Raw genomic sequence first — 17,074 nt, 5'->3', positions numbered from 1 at the left:
TTTGGAAAACTAAGATATGTACATGTGTCCATTGATACCAATTCTCATGTAATTAGTGCTCATGCCTTTCCTGGAGAGTCCACCCGATATGTCATTAAACATCTTCTTTTAACTTTTGCATTTATGGGGCGGCCCACAAAAAATAAAACTGATAACGGTCTGGCTTATGCCAGCTCACAACTTCAACAATTTTGTCACATGTGGAACATCCAACATTCCACAGGCATCCCGTATAACCCCCCAAGGACAGGCCATAGTAGAACATGTCCATTTCACCTTTAAAAATATGCTCAAAAAAACAAAAAGGGGGAATACGAGTTAAGGACACTGCAACACTATTGGCACAAGCCTTATTTACCCTTAATTTTTTAAATTTAAAGATAAATTTCCATCAGCTGTAGAAAAGCACTTTGCTAAAACCTCTCAAGACATAAAACCTGCTGTTTTACAGAAAGTTGTAAACAGTAATGTATGGTATGGTCCAAATGAATTGCTTAAATGGGGGAGAGGATATGCTTGTGTTCACACCCACTCAGATCCTCTTTGGATTCCAGCAGGATGCATCAAACCATACTATGGCATGACTAGGACCCAACCCATACCAGAAATGAAGAAAATGACCCTGCAGGACCCGCAGCCCCAGACAATACTGCTTCCTCGGATGACACAAGCCCCAGACATTACCTGGGGGATGCTGAAGAAGACAACTCAGGAGGCCGAGCGAATCCTGCTCCGGACACAGACACCATTCACTCCAGATAATTTGTTCCTTGCTATGCTCTCTGTTGTACATTGCAACTCGTGTAGGGCATTGATCCTTTTTATCCTCTCGCTTTGTCTGCAATCTGCACCTGCTGCACTCTATTGGACTCATCGCTTAGATCTGCCCTTCTTCTGCCCCATCACCTGGGCAGACACCCCCTTCCCAGCCTCTAATAACATAACTGCTTGGCTGGGAGAGATAGATTTACCCCTAGTGGGGTCCCTCATTAATGGCACACAGTGGACTAAGGTGCCAGGTAACACTACATATCACTCCACTATCCTCCCACTGTGTGTAAGTTATAAAAGTTCTAACCCTTACTGTGTACCTGCTCAAACACAATTTTGGCTACATTGTGGCAAAGGAAATGCTTTAACAGTCTTAGTAGCAGGTAGCCTCAAACCAGGCAATGCAATCAATGCCATTTTCCCAAACATTCCTCCCTGTGCTAAAGAACAAAGCTGGGAAAGTAATGGATTCCACTTTAGCTGGGAGGTCTGTCACGGGGAACAGGCCTGTAGCCTCCAGTTAAGCAATTATAACATCTTAGACTGGAGTCCTCCCAGCCATTTGCAGGGCGATCATATTGATGTCCATGTCTATCTTGGCATCAATGGCAGTTTTGTAGCCACATCCCGTTCCCCTATAATTTGGGCCGATGGGGGGAGGGATATCCCAGACCCCAAGTAGAGTCCATGCCACCCCAAGACACTTTATGGCGCCTGGGACATCTTAGCACTTCCCTTAACACCTGGCATGGGACATATCATAATTCCAGTCACAATTATACTATGACCTTTTTTCATAATCACACTGATCAGTGCCTGATTTGCCTGATTTGCACTACCCATCCATATGTTTTCCTTATGGGAACCAATATTTCTATTACACCCCAAAACTCCACGTTTGTGACTCGAATGCAGGGACAGGCTTGGTTCATCTCTTGTATCACTAATTATAATATATCTAATTTAAATATTGCTAGTGTCATGGTATTGAGGAGACAATCTGAGGCTTTCCTACCGGTCAATTTAACATGCAATTGGCAAGGTTCCTCTGCCCTTGCCACCTTAGAATGTGCCCTGTCCCAGGTCAGACGCAAAAGATTTATAGTTACACTTATAGCCTTTATGGTCTCAGCCATAGTCATCCTAGCAACTGCTAGTGTTGCTGTAGCATCTATTACTGAATCAGTACAGACAGCTACTTTTGTAGATAATTTGGCCAGAAATGTGTCTGATGTACCTCTCTTACAGCAGGGTATAGATCAAAAGATTCTTGCACATCTGCAAGCCCTTGAGGCTGACTTGGAATATGTAGGGGAGCAACAAGATGCACTTGCGTTCCAACAGCAATTAAACTGTGACTGGGAGCTTAGGCACATCTGTGTTACCTCTCTACCTTGGAATCAATCAATACATAGTTGGGATAAGGTGAAACAGCACCTCTGGGGAACCTTTCGTGATAATTTAACAGCAGACGTAAAGCAACTTAAAACTAAAATTCTAGAATCCCTAAACGCCATAGACCTACAAGCCCAACAAATAGCCATACGGAAGGGTATGAGAGAACATCTCTCCTGGATAGATCCCCACTCCTGCGGGTCACTCCTTGATTGGAAAAGAACGTTGTGAATTATACTCATGTTTGCCTTATGTTATTTACTAATTCTAGGATTCAAAGCCAGAATATGAGTTATAACCGCTGTGCCAGACAAACATGTTGCTGTACACATCTGTGCTCTTCAATCAACAAAATCTGATGTAAAAAAACAGAAAAGGGGGAGATGTAAGAGATAGGTCAGGGTGGTGGGAGAAATTATAAGAAGGAATTATAGGAAAAACACAAGCCTTGGAAGGCCAGGAGGTTTTGCAAAAGCTTCAAAAATTTGGCTGAAGGCAGCCAAAGTCTCTTATCCAAAGCCAGAGAGCAAAAGGCAGATAACAAGGAAGTGTAAAGGAATTGATCCAGATCAGTTAGTTTACTTAGGCCCGAAACCTGGCCTTTAACCATCTGTGTGCAGGACTGCTCTCTCTGGGGGGCGGCCATGTTAATTACCCACAAGATGTGTTGACTCAAAGCCTTTGTCATTAAATCTGTAGTGAATATTTGCCCGCAGTGCCGGCTTGTTGGGGCCATGGCTGCTACAACTCTTTCTGTGAATGGCCCGGTCCCCTAGCCTTCTCTTTCACTGGATACCTGTGTCTGAGTACATTTTTTATCCATCGCTCGGTCAGCGTCTGCCAGTCAGATCTGGCATTAATGTATGTGGATATTTTATACTCTCGTGAACATTTTACTATATTAATTTTAAAATTTTGATCAAAAATATGAGTGAAAAATATTTTCTCAATGTTACTTTAATTTGTGTCTCTGCATTTTCTAGCTAGGTTAATTAGAACACTAAGTTAATTTCTTACCCATACGAAGCTGGATTTATGCAGTGTTCTAAGTAAGACTATTCCTCTGGGCATGATTTAAAATTTAAAATTTTGAAATGTCAACATATGTTTTTCATTTGAGGAAAAAAGATTCAGTCAGACTGACCAGGAGGCACGGAAGGAGAGCAGACAGGACATGCTCAGCCCGTGAGGGGCATTGGGTGGATCCAGGGGAGAGCAATTGTCAGAGTTCATGAGTGAGACCACATGCAAAACCAAGTCCACAGAGCCCCAGGCAGGCTGGCACTCAGAGCTCTGAATCCAGAGTTCAGCCCCCTGGGGACAGGGACCCTGGAACCCAGGGGAAAGAAGCCAGAGGGGGAGGGAGTATACGACAATGTACAGGAGTAGTTTTGAGAAATCTGAGAATAACAATCATCAGCTGGGTTGGCATTTCACTGTCTTGATGGTGTCCTTTGAAGCCCAAAAGTTTAAAATCTTTGTGAAGTCCAATTTATCTATTTTTTTTCTGTTCATGCTTTTGGTGTCATATCTAGGAATTATTTGCCTAATCTAAGGTCATGAAGATATACCCCTATGTTGTTTTCTGCAAATTTTATAGTAATAGCTCTTATATTTAGGTCTTTTGTTCATTTTGAGTTAATTTTTGTATATACTGTGAGGTAAGGTCAAACTTCATTCTTTTGTATGTGCTTATCTAGCTGCCCCAGCACCATTTGTTGAAAAGATCATTCTTTCCCCCATTGGGTTCTCTTGACACCCTTATTAAAATCAGTTGTCCCCAGAGACATGAGTTTATTTCTGGACTCTCAATTCTATTTCATGGATCTATACTTCTATCCTTGTACCACTACTGTCTTGACCGGTTGCTTTGTCATAAATTTTGAAATCAGGAAGTGTGAGTCTTCCTATGTTTTTTCTTTTATCAAGGATGTTTAGACTAAAATGGGTACCATTAATATTTGACAAGGAAAATCAATTGTGGGAATAGCATTTTTAAAACATTTTATGTGTCATTTTTAAAGAATTCTTACTTTTGTGGGTACATAGTAGTTGTACATCTCATAAGTACATGAGATGTTTTGATACAGGCATGAAATGTGTAATAATCACATCATGTGAAATGGGGTACCCATCCCCTCAAGCATTTACTCTTTGTGTTACAGACAATTCAATTATGTTCTTTTAGTTATTTTAAAATAACTAAAAACTATTGACCATAGTCACCCTGTTGTGACTTAACAAAATGATCTCCAGTTCCATCCATGTTGTTGCAAATGATAGAATCTCATTCTTTTTGATGGCTGAGTAGCACTCCATTGTGTATATGTACCATATTTTATTTAGCCATTCATCTGTTGATGGAAATTTAGGTTGCTTCCGAATCTTGGCTGTTTTGAATAGTGCTGTAACAAACATGGGAATACAGATATCTCTTTGATATACTGATTTCCTTTCTTTTGAGTATATGCTCAGCAATGGGATTGCTGGATCATATGGTAGCTCTATTTTTAGTTTTTGGAGGACCCTTCAAACTGTTCTTCATAGTGGTTATACTAATTTACATTCCCACCAACAGTGTATGGGAGTTCTCTGTTCTCTACATCCTTGCAAACATTTGTTGTTGCTGTCTTTTGGATATAAGCCATTCTAACTGGGGTGAGATGATATCTCACTGTAGCTTTGATTTGCATTTCTCTGATGATCAAACAGGCAGAGCACTTGTTACATGCTTGTTTGCTATATGTATGTCTTCTTTTGAGAACTGTCTATTCAAATCAATAAGGAATTCTCTATAAATACATATATGTGTGAGTATATTTCTAGACTCTCTCTTTAGTTCCATTGACACATTTCTATTGTTATGACAATACTACACTCTTCTGATTATTGTGACTTTATAATAAGCCTTGAAATTAAGTAGTGTAACCCATGCAACTTTTGTTGTCTTTTTTTTTTAATTTATTACACTTTAAGTTCTGGGATACATGTGCAGAACGTGCAGGTTTCTTACACAGGTATACACATGTTGTTGTCTTTTTAAAAGTTATTTTGGCTACTCTAAGTTCTTTGTACTTATACATGAATGTGAACACCAGCCTGTCAATTTCTATTTTTTAAAAAGTCTTTCAGGTTTTTGATATGGATTTTATTGAATCTATATATGAATTTGGAAAGAATGTACATCTTAACAGTAGTAAGTCTTCCAACTCATGAATAAGATAGCTATCTCCATTTATTTAGGAGACAAATACCAAAATAAACTTTATTTAGGCATTTATCTTTCATTAATTTATCACTGCAATATTTCTTAGTTTTTGGTGTACAGATCTTCTACATATTTCATCATAGTTATGTCTATGTATTTCATGTTTTCTAGTGTTACTTTTATTTTATTATTTTATTTTGAGACGGAGTTTCGCTCTTGCTGCCCAGGCTGGAGTGCAGTGGCGAGGTCTCGGCTCACTGCAACCTCCATCTCCCAGGTTCAAATGATCCTCCAGCCTCAGCCTCCCATGTAGCTGGGATTACAGGTGCCCGCCACCACACACTGCTAATTTTTGTATTTTTCATAGAGACGGTGTTTCACCACGTCGGCCAGGTTGTTCTCGAACTCCTGACTTCAGGTAATCCGCCTGCCTCGGCCTCCCAAAGTGCTGGGATTGCAGGTGTGATCCTTCACGCCTGGCCTAGTGTTACTTTTAAATCATACTGTTTTTAATTTCCATTTCCAATTTCTCATTGCTAGTATATAAAATAGAATTAATTTTTGTGTATTGATATTTTATCTTGTGACCATGCTAAATTCAATTATTAGTTCTAGAAGCATTTTTATTTTAGATTTGTACAAGTTTCTGCATAGACTAAAGACGGTTTTGCTTTTCCCTTTCCAATCTGGAGGTCTTTTTCTTTCTTCGTTGCACTGAGCAACAAGTATAATGTTGAACAACCACTCCACCTCTGTGAACTCAAACGTCTTAGGTTGTAGTTTCCTGCATGCAAACACCCCGCACAACTTCTGGCAAATGAATATCTCCCTCATCCCTCTTGTTAAAACCCAAATCTGGTACTACACAGACTGAGATGAACACAATGCCCATAGTTGAAACAAGACTAATAAGATACTCAGTAGAACAAGGCTGTTTACAGCATGAGAGCCTGACAGCCTGAAGGCAGCGATTTCAGATTGGAAAACAGAAAACTGAAGGGACCTCTATGGACACTAGGAAAAGAATGCGGGATGGAACTTTTCCCTGACAGTAACCAAGAAGTGAGTGGTCTTCAAGTTACATAGGATAAATTTTTAGGAGGGAAGTGGGATGATTCACATCTCTGCATACAGCTAAATCGGCCATATTACCTTGGAGGGATTTTTGGTAAGATGTACAAAAATTAGATAATCGTGAAGGGTAGGAGAGAATGGAGTGAGCCACTCAATGAGGTGGCCATGGGGGAAGGCTTGGAGGGAACACTCTCTCCCCACGATGTGACCCACCAGAACTTAATATGGGGAGATGGAGAGGGTAGCAGGTTAGTTTGGATGGCTGTATAGGGTTGCTAATGAAATGCTACGTTTCTCCAACCAGAGCATCTTGGCCCCCTCACTGCCACCCCTCCCCCACCATCACCACAGAGGTGTCAGGTTGGTGCTTTGTATATTTAAGCCTTCCAGAGCCACCACTGGATGGGTAGTGGCTCTCTGACTAGTCAAAGCTTAGGGATGTGGTTCGTCATTGTCCTGGGAGGGGTATATATGGGGAGGCCAGGTGGCCTGGAGTAGACCATTGAGAGACGAGGACAAGGTGAAGATGGCCAAGAAACCATAAGCCTCCAGCCCAGTTGTGGAACAACCACCTGCCAACACCAAAGAGGCGAGGAAGAGGAAGACCCCTTCTCTATCAAGGTCCAGAAGCCCTATCAAGGTGAGGAACCCACCCAAGCTCCTCCTCGTCTTCCCCTTGACTCCTCCCTCCCAAGACTTCTACCCTATCCTGGCCTGACACAAACCCCCACCTCAGCCTGTATCCCTTCTCATGAAACCCGTCTTTCCACCCCTCCTCCATCCACTTCCCCAAAACCAATGCCTTTCTGTGATCTCCTTGTTGTCCTTTCAGGTTCCCAAACAACCAGCAAGGGAAAAGAAACACTTTGATGGAGTTCCAGAAAAGAAGCCTCTCCCAAAATGACCACTGCTTGAGGAAAACTCCAGGAAGGGAGTGGGCCAACACTACCAGGCCACCGTGACCAGCTGAATGAGGAGCTCAATCAAAACGAGCCACAGCGGGACCAAAACCATCTCCAGTGTGTCCCCTGGGCAGCCAGTAATTTCAGGGCAATACCAGAGACCTGAGATCTATCTGCAAAGCCACCAGAGGTCTAGTCCCCAGAGAAATAGCCAACAAGGTCTAGGGTACATTTTATACCCAGCAGGGCATGCTCCATGGTGATGAAAATTAAATGACTCATAGAACAGAAATATATAAAAATATATGTTGAATGTTAACAGGTATTTTCACAGGTTTGACTTGTTTCTTGATAGTTATTCAGACACTAGGGAAAGGTAAATAAAAGTAAATGAAATAAGCAACTAAATGAGACCTAATAATTGGCCTTTGATTTTAAATATTTAATTTGTTATTATAAACCTTATCAATAACAATAAATCTAAATCAAAAAAGAAAACTAAATGAGTCTGTTGTAAACTGATATGTGTGTCTACATGTTCTCCGATGGTGGGGAGAGAGGAAGGAGGGAAGAGGTAGTGTGTGGGAAGAGATGGAGGTGGGTGTTGCCCGGTTGGGGTCACATGGGCAACCCCAGCCAGGTTGATTCACAGTTAGCCAAGCACATAGGAGAAGGATTGGGTCGGGGCTGAATTCTGGAGACAAATTTCCTCCTTAACACATTGGCCCATGGGAGAAGAGGAAAAGGTTGGTATATCCGTGTGTGCTTGCAGGGCTGTGGACCCAGCTGGGGACAGGAGTTATGTGTATGGTTCCAGCGTCGCCCCCCATAAAAGGCACACAAAGTAATTGTCCTCATAAAAACTGAAAACCTTCCTACTAAAAATCATGAACAGCACTCTGAAGCACTAAATTAATGGTGTTTGGACATTGAAAATCCAACACTGATTCAGCAACACTCTCGCTTAAAAAATGCCTTTGGAATGGAGCAGTTGGCTACCAAGGATGGGGTGTGGGAGTGGCTCCTCCCTCGTGCAGGCAATAAAGGGGAGCATTGTCTACATATTATTATTCAAGTTCAATTTTTATTTGAGACAATTGTAGACTCACATGCAGTTGTAAGAAATAATACAGATAGACCCTGTGCACCCTTTATGTACCTTCCTCTAATGATAACATCTTGCAAAAGTGTAGTACAGTATCACAATTAGGATATTAACTTGATACAGGCAAGACATAGAACAGTCACCACAAGGGTCCCTCATGTTGCCCTTCTATAGCCACAGCCACTTTCTTCCTACACCACCTCCTCCTCAACCCCTAGAAACACCACTCATCTCTTCTGTATTTTTATCATTTTATCATTTCAAGAATGTTATTTGAATGCAGTCATACAATTATGTAAGCTTTTGGTACTGGCTTTTTAAAAATCTGGCATGACTGTCTGGCGATTCATCCAGCTTATTGTGTGTATGAACAGTCTATTTCTTTTCATTGCTGAGTAGTATTCCAAGGGACCTGGATGAACCACAGGTTTTGTTTGTTTGTTTGTTCGAGATGGAGTTTCGCTCTTTCACTCAGGCTGGAGTGAAGTGGCGTGATCTCAGCTCATTGCAATCTCCGCTCCCCGCCGGGTTCAACTGATTCTTCTGCCTCAGCCTCCCAAATAGCTGGGATTGTAGGTACCCGCCACCATGCCCGGCTAATTTTGAATTTTTAGTAGAGACGGGGTTTCGTCATGTTGGCCAGGCAGGTCTCAAACTCCTGACCTCAGGTCATCCACCCGCCTCGGCCTCTCAAAGTGCTAGGATTACAGGTGCGAGCCATCGCACCCGGCCAGCAGTTGTCTTTTAAACCATTAGTCTGTTGAGGGACATCTGGGCTGTTTCCAGTACTTGCTTATTAATAAAGCTGCAGTGAACATTCTTGTACAGGATTTCGTGTGAATATAAGTTGTTAGTTTTCTAAAATAAATTCCCAGGTGTGTGATTGCTGGGTTGTTTGTTAGTTGTATATTTAGTTCCAGTTGTTTTTTAATGAATAGGCTTTATTATTAGAAAAATTTTGGACTGGTAGAAAATTGAGGAGATAGTACGTTTCCCATATACTCCTTTTGTCCCCTGTACAAAGTTTTCTCTATTATTATCCTCTGCTAGTATGCTACATTTTTCACAATTAATGAACTAGTATCATTATTGATACATTGTTTTTAACTGAAGTCCGTAGTTTACATGAAGGTTCACTCTTTGTGTTGCAAGGATCTTTGGGTTTTGACAAATGCATAATATTGTGTATCCACCATTACAGTTTCACCACCCAATGAATACGTGTGCTTCACCTATTTATCCCTCCCTTGCTGCCTCCAAAACTCTGGTAACCACTGATCTTTGTAACTGTCTCTCCAGCTTGCCTTTTCTAGAAAGTCATGCAGTTGGAATCACACAATATGTTGTCCTCTCAGACCGGCTTCTTCACTAGGTTCCTCCGTGGGTTTTTTGTTTGTTTGTTTGTTTGTTTGTTTTTATTGTTGTTGTTTACAGACAGTGTCTTGCTCTGTCACCCAGGTTGGAGTGCAGTGGTACCATCACAGCTCACTGTCCATAATAAACCTTGAACTCCTGGGCTCAAGAAATCCTTCTGCCTCAGCCTCCTGAGTAGCTGTGACTACAGGCACACACCACCACGCTCAACTATTTTCTTAAATTTTTGTACAGACAGGGTCTCAGTATATTGCTCAGGCTGGTCTTGAATTCCTGGCCACAAACGATCCTTCCACCTTGGTATCCCAAAGTGCTGGGATTCCAGGTGTGACTCATCGTACCCGACCTGACTTATTTTTATTGATAACATTTCATTGTCTGTAAGTACCACCGTTTATTAATTCATTCACGTATTGAGCACCTCTTGGTTGTTTCCAATTTTTGGCAACTATGAATAAAGGAATTTCCACTAAAGGAAAACGCTTGCTCACAAGTAGAGATAGAATCCAGGCAAAAATCTAGTCTACTACTAGTTCATGCAGCTCCAGAGGCAAAGAGGAAATGCAGTTTGTGGACAAGTTACTGTTGGAAGAATGATGGTTTTTGATGACAGTTGCAAGGTACACAAGCCCATTCTGTGATAATAGCTCAGATGAATGAATCACTTTGTTAGCTTCCAGCTGCAGATGCTGAGCCACAGCTTCTATAACCCCCACCCAGAAACCTGCTCCCCAGAGCTCTTCTGTAAAGCTGCTGGCTCCAGGCATGTCCCTCATGCTTCAGGGTGTGGAGGCCCTCCAGGGCTGGCTACACCGGGGTCCTGAGTTGGCCTAAGCTTGTGGAGGACCAGAGAGGTTGTGCCAGGCAGAGGCTTAATATCACCTTTCAAAATTAAACAAGAAAATATCTTTTTATTGGAAATTTCTGGTTTCTGGTCTGGCATGTAAGGAGCTTAGAAGTCATCACTCTCATCCTCACAACAAGAACAGAAACTGAGCAAAGCAGAAATCAGTAACTCTTCTCAGATTCATCGGAGAACTAAGGTCACAGAGCAAAGCAGTGCCCCCAAAATTGGAGAGCTAGACAGGTGGATACAGAGAATCACAGCTTACTGAAGCAGAAGCCCAGAAACAGAAATCACTTTTGGAGCCAGTAATGGTGTAGAAAACTTAAACTGTAACTGATGAACTGCTGGAGGCTCAGTGTGGACAAACTTGAGAGTTAAAGTCTTCAAGGTTGCCCAGTCTTAGGTTGTTGGGTTTTTTCAAACTTTATTGATGTATAATTTACAAACCACAAAATTCATCCATTTGAAATGTACAAATCAATGATTTTTTACTAGAGTTACTAGGTCATGCAAACATCACCACAGTCCTAGTTTTAGAACATTTCCATCACACAATAAGATTCCTATGCCCACTTATAGTTAATCCATGTGCCCAGCCCACTCCATGGCAACAACTAATCCACTTTCTTTCTATCTTTAATGATTTGCCTTTACTGGAAATTTCATATAAAAGGAATTATATCACATGGCTTACTTGTTTAATCCATGCTGTACCATGTACCTGTAGCCCTTTCCTTCTTACTGTTGAACAGCATTGCAAAGATGCAGCATATGTTGCTTATCCATTTACTAGTTGATGGACATTTGGATTGTTGTAACTTTTCAGTTACTGTGAACATGCTTCGATGAACATTCCTATACAAGTCTTTGTATGGACGTATGTTTCCTTTTTTTTTTTTTTTGAGACAGAGTCTCACTCTGTCACCAGGCTGGAGTTTAGTAGCGCCATCTCAGCTGACTGCAACCTCCGTCTCCCGGGTTCAAGCGATTCTCCTGCCTCAGCCTCCCGAGTAGCTGGGATTACAGGCGCCTGCCACTACACCCAGCTAATTTTTTGTATTTTTAGTACAGACGGGGTTTCACCGTGTTAGCCAGGCTGGTCTTGAACTCCTCACCTCGTGATTCGCCCACCTCGGCCTCCCAAAGTGCTGGGATTACAGGCGTGAGCCACCGCGCCTGGCCAGACCTATGTTTCTTTTCTCTTGGATAGTAGAATTGCTTCTTATATGGTAGCTTTATGTGTAAATTTTAAAGACATTCAGTTGCTTTTATTATTGAGTTTTAAGAGTTTTGTACATCCTGGGAAAAAGTAACCAGAAATACGTTTTTCAAATATTATTCCCAGTCTGTGAGTCTGTGGCTTCTCTTTTTTGTTTCTTCTTTCTTTTCTTTTTTTTTTTTTGTTGTTGTTTTTTGTTGTTGTTGTTGTTGTTTGAGACAGAGTCTCGCTCTGTTGGCCAGGCTGGAGTGCAGTGGCGCAATCTAGGCTCACTGCAAGCTCCACCTCCCAGGTTCATGCCATTCTCCTGCCTCAGCCTCCCCAGTAGCTGGGACTACAGGCACCCGCCACCACGCACGGCTAATGTTTTATTTTGTATTTTTAGTAGAGACGGGGTTTCACCGTGTTAGCCAGGATGGTCTCGATCTCCTGACCTTGTGATCCATCTGTCTCAGCCTCCCAAAGTACTGGGATTACAGGCGTGAGCCACTGTGCCCAGCCCTTTTTTTTTTTTTTTTAATAGAGTCTTGCTCTGTTGCTCAGGCTGGAGTGCAGTGGTGCAAACATGGCTCACTGCAGCCTCAACCTCCCAGATTCAATGGATCCTCCCACCTCTGCCTCCCAAGGAGCTGGGACTACAGGCGCGTGTCACAATGCTGGGTTAATTTTTGTATTTTTAGTAAAAAGGAGGCTTCACCATATGCCTCAGGTTGGTCTCGAATTCCTGGGCTCAAGCGATCTGCCTCAGCCTCCCAAGTGCTGGGATTACAGGCATGAGCCACCAAATCTGGCCCATTTTCTTAATTGTGACTTTTCCAGTAAAAAAAAGTTTTAAATTTGGATGAAGTACAATTTGTTGATTTTTTTTCAAAAGTGTGCTTTGCTGATGTTAATAAAACTTTGCCTAAGCCAAGGTAATGAAGATTTTCTCCTATGAGTTAATTTTTCTAAGGTCTGCTATAAGGGTGCAAATTCATATTTTTGCAGGTGGATATTCAATTTTCCCAGTGCCATTCGTTGAAAAGACTATTCCTTCCCCCATGGAATTAATATGTTAGCACCTTTGTTAAAAATCAGTTGATCACAAGGATATGTGGGCTTATTTATAGACTTTTAATTCTGTTACATTGATCTGTATGTCTACTCCTATACCAAAACCATGTAGTCATGATTACTATATCTTGAATCGGCAAGTAAATGTTCTCCAGCTTTTTTTTTTTTTTCCAAAATGCGGGTGGCTATTCTGGGTCTTTTGCATTTTAATATAAATTCTAGAACTAGTTAGTCAAGTTCGACACAAAGATCTGCTGGAATTTTTATAGGTATCATGTAGAATCTACACATCATTTTGGAAAGAACTGACATCTTAACAATATTGCATCTCCTGACTCATGAACACAGTGCATGCATCTCTCTCATTCAGATTCCCTGATACTCCTCTCAAGAATGTTGTTTAGTTTTTAGTGTATAAGCTGTGCACTCATTTTGTTAGATGTCTTCCTAAGTATTTTATTCTTAATGCAATTATTTTCTTAATTTCACTTTGGGTTTATTCATTGTTAGTATATAGAAATGCTACTAATTTTTGTACTGACCTTGTATCTTGTGAACTTGCTAAACTCATTGAATAGTTCTAATACTTTTTGGTGGGTTTGTTAGAATTTTCTGCATACAGGATCACGTCAATGAATAAAATCAATTGCACTTTCTTTCTTCCAAGTTGGGTTAACATTAACAATTCAGACTTCACTGACTGCACTCACTCCTACATGACACGGGGTCTCTCTCCTCTTGTAAACATGACTCAGTTGTTTTTGTTTTGTTTTGTTTTGTTTTGTTTTAATTTCTGGAGCTGCCGCATGTGTGTTCATGAATAGCGCTCTGGTGAAATTTATACTTTCTCCCCTAGTCCAGACCCTGGGAAGCCATGGGAGGTCAGGGCCCACAGCATCACCTGTGGTCAGTGAATTCTGGAATTGGTGCTATGCAGATGCTGTCTACAGAGTCTCTATTTCTTGCAATTTCACCCCAAACTGGAAGCTTTGGGCCACCTGCCCCTTTGACTATGGAAGTGGCACTTAAATTTCAAAAGCAAGATGGTCACAATGATCATAATAAGCAGGAAACTTGAGTGGCAAACAGGGAATCTCATCTGCAGAGAGGAGCAGACTCTGTTAACAGAACACAGTGCTTTTAGAGCCAAGATAGAAGAACAGACAACAAGTATGTTGCTTAACTTATATACGCACATGAAATCGAGGCTCAATAAGCAGTAGGCTGGGTAAACTGCTCCAATAAAGTTTTAATCCATCTCCCAGTTTCCGGACCTGAGCCAATTCTCAGACACAGAATTTATTAACTGAACATAACACAATGGTAGAGTCCTCTTGAGGAAACCACCTGCAATACTATGGCAAGTTGATACAATAGTGGTTTTCCAAGCCCAGTTTCCAAAGGAACCTATGTCTATTCACCTCAGTAACTGAACACTGGGAAGGGGGAAAACACCCAAACATTTCAAGGACCGCTGGACACAGAATCTGCATTGACACTGACACCTAGGACCTGAAGCTTCATCATGGCCCCCTGTTTGTTAGAGTGGAAGCAAATGTGGGCCAGGAATAAGTGGAGTTCTTGCCTAGGTCTGACCCAGAGTGCCCATTTATCCAGTTTCCAAACGGGAAATTGAAATGGACTTCCTCGATAATGGGCACAAACCCTGACTGGGTCCGTGGCTGTTAGTAGAAGAGCTAGCAGAGTAGAGAAGGCCAAGTGCACTTCCTGCACCTTGGCCATGATAGTAAGTAATAAACAATATTGCATCTTGAGGGATGGAAAATGTTAATGACACCCTTAATACCTAAAGGATGTAGGGGTGGTGATCCCCATCATATCTTAATTTAAGGTAGCAGCCTGGCTCCTACAAAAACCTGATGGGTCACTGGGACTACTGCAACTTTGCACTACTGCAAGCTCAATGGCAAGAGCCTTAACAGATTTGTTATCTTCACTAGAACAGATCATCACGGCCTCAGGCACATGGCATGTCGCTACTGATCATCATGAGCTAGGTTCTGTCAGACCCACAAAGTCAGGTGATTCCAAAAGTAATCTGTGATAAGATAGAAGTAGCATATCCAGGACCGGATACCAGCACGGCCATAGATTACAAGCAGGTGACCTAATCCCCAATGTCATCTGCCACTGTTGTGTCTGTGTCTCTCCTTCAGCTCTTTTTTATTCCTATAGATTAATGGACCAGGAAGTTCTCTTATGACCAGCTGCTGGAGGAGTAGAAGTGCTGAGCTTAGATAATAGATGGTTTGGCCGGATTGAGAGCGCAACCTGAAAATGAACTTCTGTTGTAATACTACCTCAATCGTATGTGGTCAAGAAATACATTGTTGAGCAGAAATCCCCAGGTGGCAGAGCTTCAAATGGTGCATCTGATGATCCACTTCATATCTAAAAAAGAAGTGACCCAAACTACGAATGGACTTATGGACAGTGAAAAACAAATTGGACAGCTGCTCAGGGACTTAGAATGAGAAGTAGTGACAGATTGCAATAAGCAGGATTGGGGACGGAGGTTTATTGATGGACATATGAGAAGGGACACTATATGTGAAGATATTTGTATCACGTCTTAAGGCTCAAGAGAGCATTCACCATGGAAGAGACACTAAACGTTTAATCAAGAAAAAAATGACCTAACTAGTTGACATTAGCCAGCCTCAGTCGCTGGCCACATTAATGCTACACAATGGCCTTATGTGTGGAATAGCCACGGTGGAAGAAGTGGATGCTATGCATGTGTTCAACAGCATGGGTCCCCATTCACCCAGGCATATCCAGCTATTTTTGCCAAATGTTTAAACTGCCAGCAACAGAGGCCAGTGCTGAATACCCAGTAGGGCACCATTACTTAAGGAGACTAATCAGCCCCTTGTGGCTTGTTGATTGCGTCCAGCAAATTCCATCCTGGAAGGAGCAGAGATTCATCTTTACTGGAATTTGTACACATTACAGGTATAGGTTTGACTTTCCTGCTCACATTTCTTTGTCGGGCACCACTAACACAGGGCTTAAAGAATGTTGGATACACTGAGCCAGGATACTCCATATGATCAGCTGGGACCAAGGGACCCACATATAGCAAAGGAAGTGCTCAGTGGGCACATGACCGTATGATCTAAAGTTGTTATCTCATACTGCGCCACCCAAAAGCCACTGGTCTACTGGAATAATGGAGTGGCTTCTTCACAGTGCAAATGAGGTGCAAATTTGGAGATCACAGCCTTGAGGATGGGGTGTCATTCTCTACTGTACTGTATATACCCTAAATCTATTACCATTCTCTTCCATCAATAGATAGAATACATGATGCAGATACCAAAAGGTGGAATGACCTCACTTACTGTCACTCCCTGTGACCTGTATGGGAATTTGTACTTTCTGCTACATGAGTTTAGGTTCTGTAGTTCTAGAACTGTGCTTTCCAATAAGGTGTCACTAGCCACATTTAGCTATTTGCACATAAGTTTACACTATTTAAAATTAAATTTAAAGTTCAGGTCCTCAGTCACACTAACCAGGTTTGTATACTCAATGGTCACATGTGGCTGCTGGTTACCCTATTGGACAGTGCTGGCTAGATATATTGGTTCCCAAAGTAAGATTACTTCCACCAGGAAAAAAACAATTTAATGGGACTCTTTCCATTAAATTTCAAGCTATTGCTCCCATCTGGGCACTTTGAGCTTCTCATGCTATAGGACCAGCAAGCATAAAAAGGAGTTGCCATGCTTGCAGGGATATTGGCCCTGATCATCAGGAGGAGGTAGGGCTGCCCTTATACAATGGGAACAGAGAAGAATGTTTGGCTCTCGAGTGACCCCTTGAATGTGTCTTCGTAGTCCCCTGCCAGATTTCTATAGTATAGGGACAATTGTAAGTGCCACAGCCTGAGAAGGTCGTGGAGGACCAGGAGCCCAGAACCTTCCGGGATGAGGGTTTGCACTACTCTATTGGGTAAGTAATAGAGAACAGCAAAGATTCTGGTTGAAACCGACAGTACTCTAGAATGGATAGTAGACAAGGAACAGAATTATCATCAGTTGTGGCTTAGAGGCCAGCTGCCACAGAGGGCCTATCGTTTGTCCACTCTTCTTTCTCATGT

Source organism: Pan paniscus, chromosome X, assembly GCF_029289425.2.
Source record: "Pan paniscus chromosome X, NHGRI_mPanPan1-v2.0_pri, whole genome shotgun sequence".
Classification (NCBI taxonomy): domain Eukaryota; kingdom Metazoa; phylum Chordata; class Mammalia; order Primates; family Hominidae; genus Pan; species Pan paniscus.
The sequence above is the reverse complement of the archived record's forward strand: the minus strand, read 5'-3'. Positions refer to the sequence as shown.